Source organism: Colias philodice, chromosome 14 (genome assembly GCF_061535455.1).
Source record: "Colias philodice isolate Cphi_HAF_F1 chromosome 14, ilColPhil1 Martin Lab GWU primary, whole genome shotgun sequence".
Classification (NCBI taxonomy): domain Eukaryota; kingdom Metazoa; phylum Arthropoda; class Insecta; order Lepidoptera; family Pieridae; genus Colias; species Colias philodice.
The window spans coordinates 4,408,633-4,423,156 of NC_143099.1; the positions used below are offsets into that span (position 1 = coordinate 4,408,633).

At 33.2% G+C, this 14,524-nt stretch overlaps 1 protein-coding gene across 4 annotated transcripts in view; it reads right to left on the reverse strand.

Moving 5' to 3' along the window:
• Positions 1-14,524, reverse strand: part of LOC149482770 (uncharacterized) — a 100,424-nt gene that overhangs the window by 54,189 nt on the left and 31,711 nt on the right. The gene's annotated exons all lie outside the window — the stretch shown is intronic.

Sequence of the window (14,524 nt, forward strand, 5' to 3'; positions counted from 1 at the left end):
TAAAAGCTTTAAGGTTTGTTTACTAAAAGAAGAAGAATAATTTATACCTATATATGGATAGAGGCAATTCAGTGTGTAAAATTTTCAACAAATTATGTGTGAGACTGAAACTAAGGTATTCATTAAGACTCCAAATTAGCCCTTTGCTTCTAAATATTTAGCCCTTCTAAATATTTAGAAGACTGTGTTAATTTACTTAATTGTCGGTAAATATTTAACCGCAAGTGGACAGCTGGGTAATTTGAAATAATCACCGCAGACTCGGATTACACATGCGTGCAACTAACTGCACTGGATTCTTCGTTAAATGCATAATGCTATGTTGAGATGCATGGAGAAATAATATATTTAGGACTATAATTGTCACATATTTAAACAATTGCATAGTCGATCAGTGAAGGATTACAAGATATGTAGAGCTAGAATGAGTTTGAGTTAACGGCCGGTTTGCCGTCTTCAAATAGTAGGCCTTGTTAATATATAGTCACAGCAATAATTTATTTCCAGCGATTTTTTTATGAATTTCAGAGTAACTGTTTTCAGATGAACTCAATAGAAGTTAACATCGTTAAAAGTTTGTAAGATAACAAATATCATTCAATACGAATAAGTATGCTAAAGAGCACTTTAAACCGGCATTTTGACGATAATATTTCGAAATTACAAGTAAAAGACCTTTTACCTCAATAAAAAAGGCACATGCAATATAATAAATTCAAAGCAATCGTCAATACACGTCGAGACAGCGTCGTAATGATTCTTATCAACTTTCGCGTTCCGCACCTCTTTGCTCTTACACTTTCCTTATGCCCTTACATGATTGACTTTTTATCACTTTCTGATTGTTAGATTGTTTGTACAAATATGGGCTGTGGTAGCTTATATCATGCACTGGTAAGTACAAAAAATATTGGCAAGTAACTATTTACAGCGAATGAGAAATAACCAGAAAATGTAGAGTTTGCTACTTGCGTGTATTTCGAAAGACCAACAACAATAGTAAATTATAATAGTTATTGATCTTTGCAAAGTAAACTATTGTTACTTGCATTGAGGTGTTGATTCATGGTTGATTCGTATTGTAATGCAATTTTGTTATCTTTGTACACATTATGCAAAAAAAAAAACATATTAATAGATATTATAATTATTTCTTTAAAGTGTTTTTTACGCAAGCATGTCTGTAGATTATCGATAATAGATATACCTTATATTTATTAAAAATACTTGAAGTATAAATCATTCCTTTATATGTACATATAAAAGTTTGACTACTTACATTTTGATAATTTCTAGAGAACTGATGTCTAAGAATTATTCTTGAGCAACATTGTTTGATGTTAATTAAAATTATTAAAACCAAGGTCCATAATTCGCAACCATATTCGTTTTTAGTATCATTACTGTAAACGTGGTTATTATAAAATTATCGTGCTTATATGGTATTTATTTTATAATGGTCACATTTGATTACATCTGCGTGCAGGTAAGCAGATAATATACTCAACAATAAACATTAAACTAACATCTAAGTTTACATGCAAAATACTAATTTCATTAACTCTCATTTTGAGTAATATAACTAGAAATCCTACTATTATTATAAATGCAAAAGTTTGTGAGGCTGGATGGATGTTTGTTACTAATGCAGACAAATACTACTGAACCGATTACAATAAAATTTAATATGTTAGTAGCTGAAGACCCCGAATGAGACATACATAGGCTTTTTACCCCGAAAATCCCATAGAAACGGGAACTATGCGGGTTTTTCTTTGAAAACGCGGACGAAGCCGCGGGCGGAAATCTAGTTCATAATTATTTTGTTACAAAACTTGATTGTAAGGGGAGATGATTTTTTTTTTATCGATAAGCTCGAAGGCTTAATTGATTACGCGATTCAACATCAAACAGAATCAGTCACCAGTAAGCTTATCATATAAATTATTCAATTAGAAATTCATAAAGTATTGGCAATTTCCTACTTGCAAAGAACATTTATACTTGCAAAACTTTGAAAAAATTTAATCACTTTCATAATTTGATTGATATAGATATCGGTATTTTTCTTTCACGAACTCTATAAATTCAGTTATATAATATTCAGTAATGTTTTGTAACTTTTCCTCAATTCTAAATTATACATGATTATACTAACGATATTTTTTTCTTAACTGTATTGTTAAAACTGATTGATATGATTGATTAACAGTCAGAAATGAATTCATTCAAATTGCAGTCTATTTATTGCATTTATATAAATTACCACTTTAAATTGTGATAATTTTATGCAACTAAGTTATAAGAGTGTCTAGCAGAACGTTTCTTTCATCTAGCGTACTAATATGAAAAGCTCATGTAATATTTCCTAAAGAGTGATTTTAAGAGTTTTACAATCGAACAATTGTATTAATTCTAGTATATATTGTGGCAACGATATTCCGAAGCGATGATGCATGTCGTGTCAATGACTTAGTCTCGTATCCCACTTTTTCTAAAATCTTTGTGGTCACTGCTTTCCATGATGTCTCTTAATTATGTCAAATAGTTCTGCACTAAAATTGAATAAGTCCTTCCTCTAGTAAATATTGAACTTGACTTGGAATTCATTCATTTACTCATTTAAATTTGAATACCAGTATTCCACAACGTCAGGACATTAATCACAATTTAGTTATTATTTAAGTCTTATAGACCTAATAAAGGAGGCAACACTTTAAAGTTCCAAAATCATCTAATCGCACGCTGTGTTGTGTCCTACTTATTTGAATAGCACAAAGTTGGTTCATGGCGTCCCCATTCCCTACACTTCTAGGTATCAATATGACGACAACTAGAAATAAACAATCATATCGGTGACAGTCAATTTATATAACTCATGTATTCGCTGTTACAGTAATTCATTAAAAGCAAGTAATCTAACCGGTACTTTCAACGCAGCCGCCGCGCCCAAATGGGCATAATATTAATAGCTTAGTTCAACCGTGGAAATTAGACCAATAGTCGAGGTTATTACGAAACATAAAAATGTGAATATTGGTCACGCTTCATTATTTATAATCTAAGGTTTAGTAGATGAAAGTAATTGGGACAAAGATATTTTATCGTTAATCGTTTCAGCTGTTGTAGCTCGTGTGTAGCGAATGACAATTAAACTTATATTTCGGGTAAATTAATAATGCCTACAGTCAAGGCTATATAGCTAAAATGTGCAGCATTAACCTATATTGAACACATAGTTAATTGTTAATTGTAGCGTCTCCTAATAATTGATAATTAATTTTAATGACATGTGAATTCAAATGCCCCTAAAGCTGGCAGAGTTGGAATATGTTTTTTTTTTTAATAAATTTCAAATTTATTCATTTTAAATTGGTGCCAATAATAGAACTACCACTATATCGGTAGATGCTATTTCGTAAAACCATTAAATATTTACAAAAACAAGCCGGCGTAATCTACAAAGTAAATGCAGTATCTAGTTCAGTCGCAGAGGCATGTCACGTGAAAATTTATGCGTTCGTAAATATTAGCTAGATTCGTTTGAATATCAAGCAAGTTCCGTTCTGAATTTTAAAATGCGTTCGCGTGTATGATAATACATTATTTGCATGTTTGTATGTTTATAGCTATTGTTATTACGATTATATCTAAGTTATAAATTAGGTAGACATTCAATTTTATACTAGCCAGTCATGAAGGTTCTTTAATGCGTTTTTATTTTATTTTAATAAATGATCTTGGTATTGAGTTCATACATAGAGATTAGTTACGTTTCTATTCCGTTCTGTATTCAATCAAAAAACCTGTATTTGATAGCCATAACATTTTTGGAAAATATTTTGTGTCCATCCACGCGATAAATAAGCTTATAAAATATGAATCCCACCAAAAACATTTTCATGTAAAATGTTGCCAAGACGAGCCCATATGACTCGCACTGTCAAAAAGTTATCAGATCTCATGTAGAGCCAAGCTTCTAAGGCGCGGGACATATACAAGCGGCGCGGCGCGCCAGCCGGCGCGCCGCGGGCGTGCCAGCCGGCGCGCCTCGGGCGCGCTGCCGGCGCGCCTCGGGCGCGCTGCCGGCGCGCATCGGGCGCGCTGTTGGCGTCCGAAAATGATATTTATATAGAGTGGTTAAATGCATTTTCTTCATGCATAATTTAGTAAAATTATGTTTTTTGTGCTAAAAGAGATTTGAAAGTAACGTTAATTTGAAAGTAACGATTTTCACTACATAGTATTTTAAAACAAAGTCGCTTTCCCTGTCCCTATGTCCCTATGTCCCTTTGTACGCTTAAATCTTTGAAACTACGCAACGGATTTTGATGCGGTTTTTTTTAGTAGATAGAGTGATTCAAGAGGAAGGTTTATATGTATAATAAGATCCATTAAGTAGTGGAGAAGTACTGTTAATTTTGAGGTTTCTAATGTGATGTCGTAAAAAATTACATTTATTCCGCTTACATTGCAAACGCAGGCTTAACCCTACGAGTTTTATCAAAATAATGTACTAAGTATTATACACATTGAAAAGGTCTACAGAAAAGTCCGCGATGGTATATGTCTATCTCTTATGGATAACCCACAATAACTTTTTTTGTCATTTACTTTTTACGACAAATAATGGCTAATTTTCGAAGCGATTTTAACCAATACAGCATTAATCCTTAACGTAATTAAATACCATGGATACATTGTTCATTTAATATAGATCTATATGGCCCTTTACACCTTATGATTTAAGTGAATATTTTCGAAGATATTACAGATTTAAAAATTGCGGGACGTAGCGTTTGCGGCCGCCCGGCTATGTATTTTATACCCGTGCGATGCCGGAGCGGGCCGCTATATTTTTATACCTATACAACGTTCACAATTTTTCTGTAGTGTATTTAGTATCAGCATTGCACCCGTGCGAAGCCGGGGCGGGTCGCTAGTGTTTTGATAATTCCTTGTAAGTAAATAGCGAGGATAACCCCACGATTGCAAATATATCTTTGTTGGAAATGTTGGAATTTACTTGGAAAATTTTATAGTACTTTTAAAGTAATTTTAAAGTAGTACTGGTGTAATGATGGAAGAAAAGAAGGTTAAAATAACACAAAATTTATATTGTACTAGCGGTCCGCCCCGGCTTCGCCCGTGGTACATATTTCGCAATAAAAGGTAGCCTATGTTCTTTCTCAGGGTCTAAAGATTATCTGTGCCAAATTTCATCAAAATCGGTCCAGTACCTAGTTTATGCGTGAAAACCATACATACATACATACATACATACAAACCTTTCCTCTTTATAATATGTATTAGTATAGATAAAATATGGTTTTCAAACACAGGTTTACATTTAAAGTTTAAACCATATAAATCTTATCATTAAAATCTCAGTTCAAAAGTATTTACAGTACTGATCATTCCACAATATTATTACAATTACAAATAAATAAAAAACACAATCAAAATCAGGATTATCTTTATTTCTGACATTGTAAATACATGGGAACTTTCATTATGCTCTTCTTCATTTTCACTTTCCCTACTGCCATCACCTGTGTAAATCATTTCATCGATTAATTCAATTCACCTTTAAAAACAAAACGAAGAAGGGTATGTAATAGCAGCTCTATATAATTCCACACAGAGAGAACACATTTTTGACTGACAGGCTACCGTCTCCTACCACCCGATTTGTTTTTGATTGTGTATGACCGTGAATTGACCTCTATTTGGATGCGATGGGGGAAGCGCGCCTGCGGTACGCCTGCGGTACGCCCGCGGCGCAACCGTGGCGTGCCGCCTCGTCGCCTTTCCAAAATTCTTTCATACAAAATGTATAAGAAGGACGTGGTGCAAAACAGATTCAAGAGGTGCGCTTATGGCACGCCCGCGCCCGCGCCGCTTGTGTTTGACCCGCGCCTAACACTACACGCCCTAACTCTACAAGGCCTAACTTCACAAACTCTACACCAGTGATGCACAGACCGCGGCCCGCGGGCCGCATGCGGCCCGCCTGTCGAATACTGGTGGCCCGCCGACAGCATACTTCATAAATAATACTCTCGTACATTCGAAAAATATTAAATTCTATTCCAGAATAAAACTGAATATTTCTGGCGGAAAAGCAAAGGGATGTACCGGAACTTAAAAATCCTGATTGGTTATGTGATTTGGATTTTTAGTTGACATAACAAATTATTTGAATGTTTTGAACACGTCACGGCTTCAAGGCAAAAATAAACTGATATCCCTAGCTCTACGCTCATGTATCATCCTTTCAATGCAAGCTGACACATTTCAGATCGCAATTGAATTCTGGAAATAACAACCATTTTCGGAATTGTAAGAAAATGGCTGAAAAATTCAACAAAACTGCGATTAATTCCAGTTATGTAGAAAAGCTGGATATTTCGATTCAATCTTTTCAAGACAGATTTTCGGAGTTTAAAAAAGTGAAACCTCTGTTGAACATATTGAGCAATACTTTCACGATTTCAGTTGAAAATGCGCCAGAGTCAATGCAGTTAGAAATTATCGACATTCAAAACGACCAAGATTTACGCAACAAATTCAACGAAGGAGACTTGCTGAACTTTTACCGCTGCATTGATAAAAATATGTACAAAGAGTTGTGCATAAACACTCTGAAATGTGCCAGCTTATTTGGTTCTACCTATATATGTGAACAAACCTTTTCGATATTAAATAATAATAAAACAAAAAATCGAAACCGCCTTGCAAACGAAAGTTTGGAAGCAGTTTTACGTGTTGCTACAAGTAAATTTAAGCCAAATATAAAAAAAAGATTGTAAGCACTATGCAGTGCCACGCTTAAAATTAATAAATTCTTTTTCAATTTTAATACATTATTATGAATTCTTTATTGTCTTTAATTACCTATACTTCCGGCGGCCCGCCATCAGTTCATAATATGCCCGAGCGGCCCCTAGTCTTAATAAGTCTGTGCATCCCTGCTCTACACCTTAGTCAAAATATGTGGCTTGGCCGTTCGTTACTACAAGAACTATTGTATAACACAAAAGTAATGAACAGTGAATTAATTTTTCACCTTACGCCGATGTGAATGTAGCGAATGTAGTGGGATTTCATTTCTTTTTGTAAGTTGTTTGTAACAAATTTTTTTTTTTTCTTCTTTTTTTGGGGTGTATTTCTTGCACATCAGAGACGCCTTTTTTTATAGCCCACTCTCTATTTTCCCCATTGTCGGCACAAGTATACAATAATTGTAGTTCATCCCAGTGGTTTACAACATATCGCACAATAGCAGTCCTGACTTGCAACGCCACTTCAAAGTCTATTTCTTCACACATTAAATATGTCAAGGAATGAAAGAGGCAGGAACAATCTCCCGGCATATGAACCACATGATGATGGCAAGGTCCAAGATTTACTTCAAGTGAAACTATTTCACAATCCATGTTCACTTTTAAATCAGTAGCAAGACAATCGACAATCGACGCGCTCGCTGTCAAGGACATTTTTTTTTTATTTTTAGCTACTGTGTGGACGTAAGAGGCAGGAGACGTTCGCAACACTTCTATTCATTCATATTTATATATGATCTGATCTGAAGTATATGTCTCAATATATTATGTCGATTAAATTTTTTATTTTTTTTAACAAGGAGTACCTATACATATATATATCTAGGGGAACCAAGTTTTAGATTATTAGATTAGACCTCTAGCGTCATCAAAATTTAATTTAAAATTACAGGTCTCATACAAACTCCCATCCCCTAGTTTAAGGGGTTGGGGGATGAAAGTTACAAGTTTTATAATTTTTTTGTTGTTTGTGTGCTAATACTAGCTTACATACAAAATTTCAGCTTTCTAGGACATTAGGAAACACCTTAAGAATTTTGATGATCATCAGTGAGTCAGTGACGAAATTAGCGTTTTTTAGATATAAATAAAATCTGAAGTATAAAAGCTAATGTAATTAAAACTTAATATGTTCAATAAGTCCGCTATTGACAATATATCCCGAAAATTTTGTTGATCTAGCATAATCCAAACCCAAGTTATGAGGGTTCAAAAAAACGTCGAAGCGCTTCGAGAAAAGGTAGGTAGTGCCCGTACGCTTCGCTTTCGCCTGGCTCGTCTTGGCGGGGGCACTACCGTGCCCCCAGATTTCCAAAGGCTTTACGACATAAACGCGTAATATTTAAATGTCAAGACATGTCGGTATTCTCCGCGTGAGCCTGCATTCAATAAACAGTAAATAATTATAAAGAAGTCTAACAAGAACAAGCCCATAATAAATTCTTGTCGGCTTGTCGTTCACAATGTATAGGTATATTAAGAAGAGCTGGAACGTCAACACATTTACACATTGCACATGTTAGGCCGGGAGATACTGACACAAAATTTCGGGCCATTTGTAACAGGATGGCGGTCTAGAGGGGTCTTAGTACGCAATGACAAAAAGAAAAATGATGGTCAGAACGCTGGTACCGGCGGACTAGTCGCGTGGGCGTTAGTCACACTCGTCGGATAAATAGCGAAAGTCCAACGATTTGTAACACAAAAATTTTAGAATTTACCGATAGCCCTTAAAAAAGATGTAGGCGGTAGTGTCATGCCATACAGTTACGATGTGACTTACAGTCCGCCATACCGACGTGAATGCGTTGATTTAAAAAAAAACAATTCAACCATTTGTACCGAGCTCACTTTTGCACAGGTAACCATCGTCGTGCAGCCATTTACTAAAATTGCCATGCCATACTTTTCGGACGATTCCAAATGGTCGCCATACCGCGGAAAAGTCAAACGATTTGTAAATCGTTTGACTTTCGCTATTTATCCGACGAGTTTGACTAACGCCCACGCGACTAGTCCGCACTCCGCCGGTACCAGCGTTCTGAGTTCTGACCATCATTTTTCTTTTAGTCATTGCGTAATAAGACCTCTGTAGAACCGCCATTCTGTTACAAATGACCCGAAATTTTGTGTCAGTATCTCCCGGCCTATGTATGTGTCATATTTTGCAATTGTTTATAAATACAGGGTGATGAAATTGGTGTAGTACGAATATCTAAAAATCTATGAAGAATTTTGTGATACAGTAAATGGAAGAATTATAGACTATTTTACAGTATTTAATAAAATCATTTAATTTTTTGTTCATTTTCATTAGAAATGTCAATTTTTCTCACCAAGGTGGAAATTTGGATGATAAGGATCTTGTTAGAAAAATATAAATTTTGACTAAAATCGGCATTTTTTTTTTTCAAAAATCAAATAACTAATTAATAATCAGAGTTATCACATTATTAAAAAAAATAAGCCAAACTATACACAATTTTTACCTACTTGATGCAATCCTCAAAGATCTCAACCCAATAGAGTTACTATGGGGCATAATTAAAGGGAAAGTAGCATCACAAAATGTGAACTTTAACTTGAAAACTGTGTAAGAATTATTTAGAAAGGAAGCAAATGCTATTAGTCTGGATATGTTTAGTGACGTTTGGAGAAAGACGCGAGAACACGAGGAAAAATATATTCAATTAGAACCAAAAGTAGATAATTACACTGACTCATTTATAATAACATTAAGAAATTCCGACAACGAAACATCGAGTTCTTCGAGCGATGAAAGTTACAGTGAAGTAGAAGATTACAATTATGATTAAAATAGATTCTTCTTCTTCTCTATAGATACTGCTTTCTGAATTGGTGGTAAATGTTAAAACTGTTAAACTGTTATGACGATTCAAAAGTGCTTCTAGAAGAAGTCTAATTGTATAAATGTTTGAGTTTGAGTTTAAAACCAATAGTGTGAAAATTATACAATAAACATGTAACACATATTTGTTAGCGCGTATTGGTAGGTATTACGTACTTACTACAAATATAATATTTCTTAGATATCTTTACTCGACCAAAGTCAGGAATTTAATTATTATTTGATAATTGAATGATTATTAATACTTTTATCCAATTGATTATTATTAGAATAAATAATTAACTTCATCAATTGATTTACTTTTAAATTATAATATTACAGGTAAATTATGAGAGCTTTCATAAGTAATTATATTTGCATATACATATCTACAACGCACCCATTTTACAATTCAAGTCTAAAATGAAACTAGAGTCGCATTTATTTTTGAACATACTGTAAGTGAAATTGCATAAGTGTGAGTACTGTGAACATGCCAGCTTTCCCTAATTGACCGATACAGTACATTAATAGACCGGGAGATACTGACACAAAATTTCGAGTCATTTGTAACAGGATGGCGGTTCTACAGGGGTCTTAGTACGCAATGACAAAAAGAAAAATGATGGTGTGAACGCTGGTACCGGTGGGTTAGTCGCGTGGGCGTTAGTCGAACTCGTCGGAAAAATAGCGAAAGTCAAACGATTTGTAACACAAAAATTTTAGAATTTACCGATAGCCCATAAAAAAGAAGTAGGCGGTAGTGTCATGCCATACTTTTCCGGTATGACTTACAGCCCGCCATACCGACGCGACTGTGTTGATTTAAAAAAAACAATTATTCAACCATTTGTACCAAGCTAACTTTTGCACAGGTAACCATCGTCGTGCAGCCATTTACGAAAATCGCCATGCCATACTTTTCGGACGATTCCAAATGGTCGCCATACCGCCGAAAATCTGCAATTTTTTTTTATTTCGCCTATCTTTTTGTACCAGTATTGCATTTGGCTTTTTGGAGAGTATTTGATAAAATGTGACCATTATTATATTTGCCATACTTCTAGTAGGGGGAAAAAGTGCTGTCATACTTGAAAAATAAATTTATTATTAATTTATATAAGTGAAGATTTCCAACACCTAGATCTTTGAAATTTTGTATTTATATTCGTTGATCCTCAAACTTACAGGAAAAATAAGTGCCATACTGTTACAAATCGTTTGACTTTCGCTATTTTCCGACGAGTTCGACTAACGCCCACGCGACTAAGCCGCCGGTACCAGCGTTCACACCATCATTTTTCTTTTTGTCATTGCGTACTAAGAACCCTGTAGAACCGCCATCCTGTTACAAATGACTCGAAATTTTGTGTCAGTATCTCCCGGTCTATAACCAGTGACATAATTCACTGTAACTTAAACGTAACTTCTGATTGTGATCTGTGGACAGTCACTAGCAAAAGCTTTTAGCGAGATAAATAATTAAATTCCGCGAAATTAGAAAATGTCACACTTTTATAATTTGCTGCTCCACATAGATACAGTTAAAAATGTCACATATTTTTAGATATTACTGGTTTGGTTTCTTTTTATATCCTACTTGTAATGAACGTGTATACTCCTGGTATAAAATAAATAAATAGTCGCTGCCCGTTGAATTTCATAGAAGTAGACCGTTTCGTAATTTAATACGGTATAACAGTATTAGCTTGATGCATCTTACACAATTACTGGTCAACGAACTGAAGAAATAGTTATAAAATAATTATATTATCCAAACATATTGTAACGTCCTAATTTTAGTGATATATTAGCTATAATATGAGCTTCGAAAAAATATAACCAAGCCTGTGTAGGAACTCAATACTTTAACATTTACATATTTATAAATTTGACATATAACCCGAACAATTTAAAAGTACAATACAAAATGTAGAACAACCTTCTTTACTTCAATATACCCGTTGACATAAACAAAACAATAGAGCCTACAGGGCACGGCCGGATGTGCGAGGAACACCCACACCGATATTTGATCTAACCACACGATGCACAGAACATCCAATAAACATATAAATTATGCGATAACTCAAAAGTTACACAATAACCTGTCATGCTTATTACCGACTTTCATTCTTAGATAAGCTTAAAATGGTGATATCCTGCCTACTTAATATATGTTTTTCTTTTTAAATAGACGTGGCGTTCTTATATCTACTGCCTAAAGATAAGTTTATACCTTCCATTGTAAAATCCGTTGTTTTCGTTTAAAAATGTATTACTACGGTATAATGTACTTATACATCTTAAGTCTTAAGCTCAAAATAATTATTATTCAAATGCATTTATGATAATGCCATTACATGCATAAATATATCTACTATATTCATTAATCTTCAACTTCGTTTGACTCTTCCGAGAATAACCGGCATATAATTAATCCAAAAAACAAAAATAGTAGTTTGTTAAATACGGTACAAGCAATACGATTAAGAATAAAATATAAATAATTATGTTGTTTTACATCCGATATTAAATATGAATTCAGAGAATATGAACGCTAAGAATTGAGAACCTTCATCTTTTTTGTGAACATCGTTTAATCGGATAATCGTATACAGTATATTTTTTAGTTCGATTCCCGGTCGAAGCAAGTGAATTTTCAAAAATCTTTGAATGCAGTTATATTTCTTTTGAAAAAATAAAGGAATGTTTCCTTTCATCAAAAATCACTGTCTTCAGTATTTCAAGTACTTTTCCTCCAGGGCCCATCAAAAATTTCCACATTGTATACACAAATTATAATTTATAAGTAGATACTTATTCAATGTTTGAATTTAAAACTGATATCAATTGAGAAGATTATGTAAATCTAAAAAATTAAGAAACTGTTTATGACAGTACTATTTCCGAAAGCATTATCAACACCATAACAATTATTGCGATTATTGTGTAATATTATAAAAGTTCTTTGACGAAGTGCGTAAATGAGTAATGATTGCAATCATTTTAATCTTTATACTTATTTTATAAATTTATTTTTACTATAATAAATATGTAATACTAAAATATATCATTGATTGACCATATATGAAATTTCCCCTCGATTTAATTTAGATAAAGTATGTAGGTATGTATGTACAAATTGAAATAATGGCTTTTAATTGTATGCACCTCAAAAAGTTCTTATAAGCATTTTAATACGTTGTGCAGTTATAATTGGACGATAATTTCATAATTTAAGCCGCCAATTGTGGATTTTTCTCATAAGAATGTTGCCAGTAAAGTCGGTCAGTTAAAAAACGTCGACGCATCATTGTTCTCTGTGCTCTATTTATTCAAACTAACCGCTATTCTTCGTAGACGATTGTATTGTTTTAAATAAGAATTTTCTCATAAAGAGTAATTATGTCAACGTTAATTCTGGGTAGCCATTTGAAAAAAGATTACATCTTTGATACGGTAATGAAGGTTTTAAATTTTTTAAGTTAATCGTTTCGTCCTGGATATGCTTATTAATAAAACTGCATAAGAAGAGACAAAAAATCCTATAATTTTTAAGAATTTCTATAATTGCTTTTTTTCACAATGAGATAAATTAGATGTATTACGCTCAAAGAATATCAACCAGTACTTACCATTATTTTAATTAATGTTAATTTTATGAAAATTAATATGTCGATGCTACTAATTTAAATAAAGAGTTCACACGGTAGATTTTTGCAATACGTAATTATTTAGGTTTGCAAAATGTGTTAGTTTCCGTCGTTTTAATCTTCATTAAGTTCACGCGTTTGTTAATCATCTCTTTAAATTGTAGGAAATGAGGACCTGATGCAAGATGTATATTATATACACAGATTACACGATGGGTAAGTTTTATAGTATGTATCAGCTGTGACGATGGTAAATTAAGGACGTAGTATCTGATTTGGCATTGTCATTTGGTACCTGTTTAGTCTTTATACTTAAATGTTGCGCAAGATTGAAGATACATTTTTAAATAGAGTGTAGTATTAACTGCTAATTATTTTATTTTTTATTTATTAATTTACGTTTTATTTTAAAAGACCTAATAGAATTTAGTAGACCTAATATTAACATGGTGTTTATTAATGTTTATATGTATAGCACTATCAACTCATGTTTGTATATACATATTGTTTTTATTTTATTTAAAACAGAACCACAAGTCTTTTTTCCCACAGTTTTTATATGCAACATATCAAGGCTACCTCTTAAAAAAATTGATAACCGTAAAAAGCAAGATCACGGTACAGGTAAATTAGCTTGGAGAAATTTTTGCATATGTAGTGGTGTGTATATTACTCAGATCTTAGAGCGCGTTTCCACTATATCGTTCCGGCCTATACAAAAATGTTTCGATATCCTAACATTACTATTTAATTTTATACTTATTCCTAGCAACACTTTGTTTTCAATAAAAACAAGTTTTTATTTGAAAGAAAATGGTTTTGACTTTATAAAAAAAAATATATCATTCAATTTTACGTCCTTGAGCAAACGACAAGGCGACTACCGTGAAACAATAAAATATCGTGTCCATAATAATTTGTTTCATAATTAATATTTGACCATAATAATTACGAAACAAAACAAATAAATAAATCGTCACTTGATAGTGGAAAGTGGAAACACGCACAAAACCAGAATAAACCAGTTTACGCTGTCCGCAGGTGCCACGTGCAGACTGCAGTCGTTTGGTAGCGTTAGAACATAAAGCACATTTCATTCAAAAATTATAATTATTATGTACGTAGTTTAATTGATAAATTTTGTATTTGTTGATTGTTGTTATTATTTGTTATTA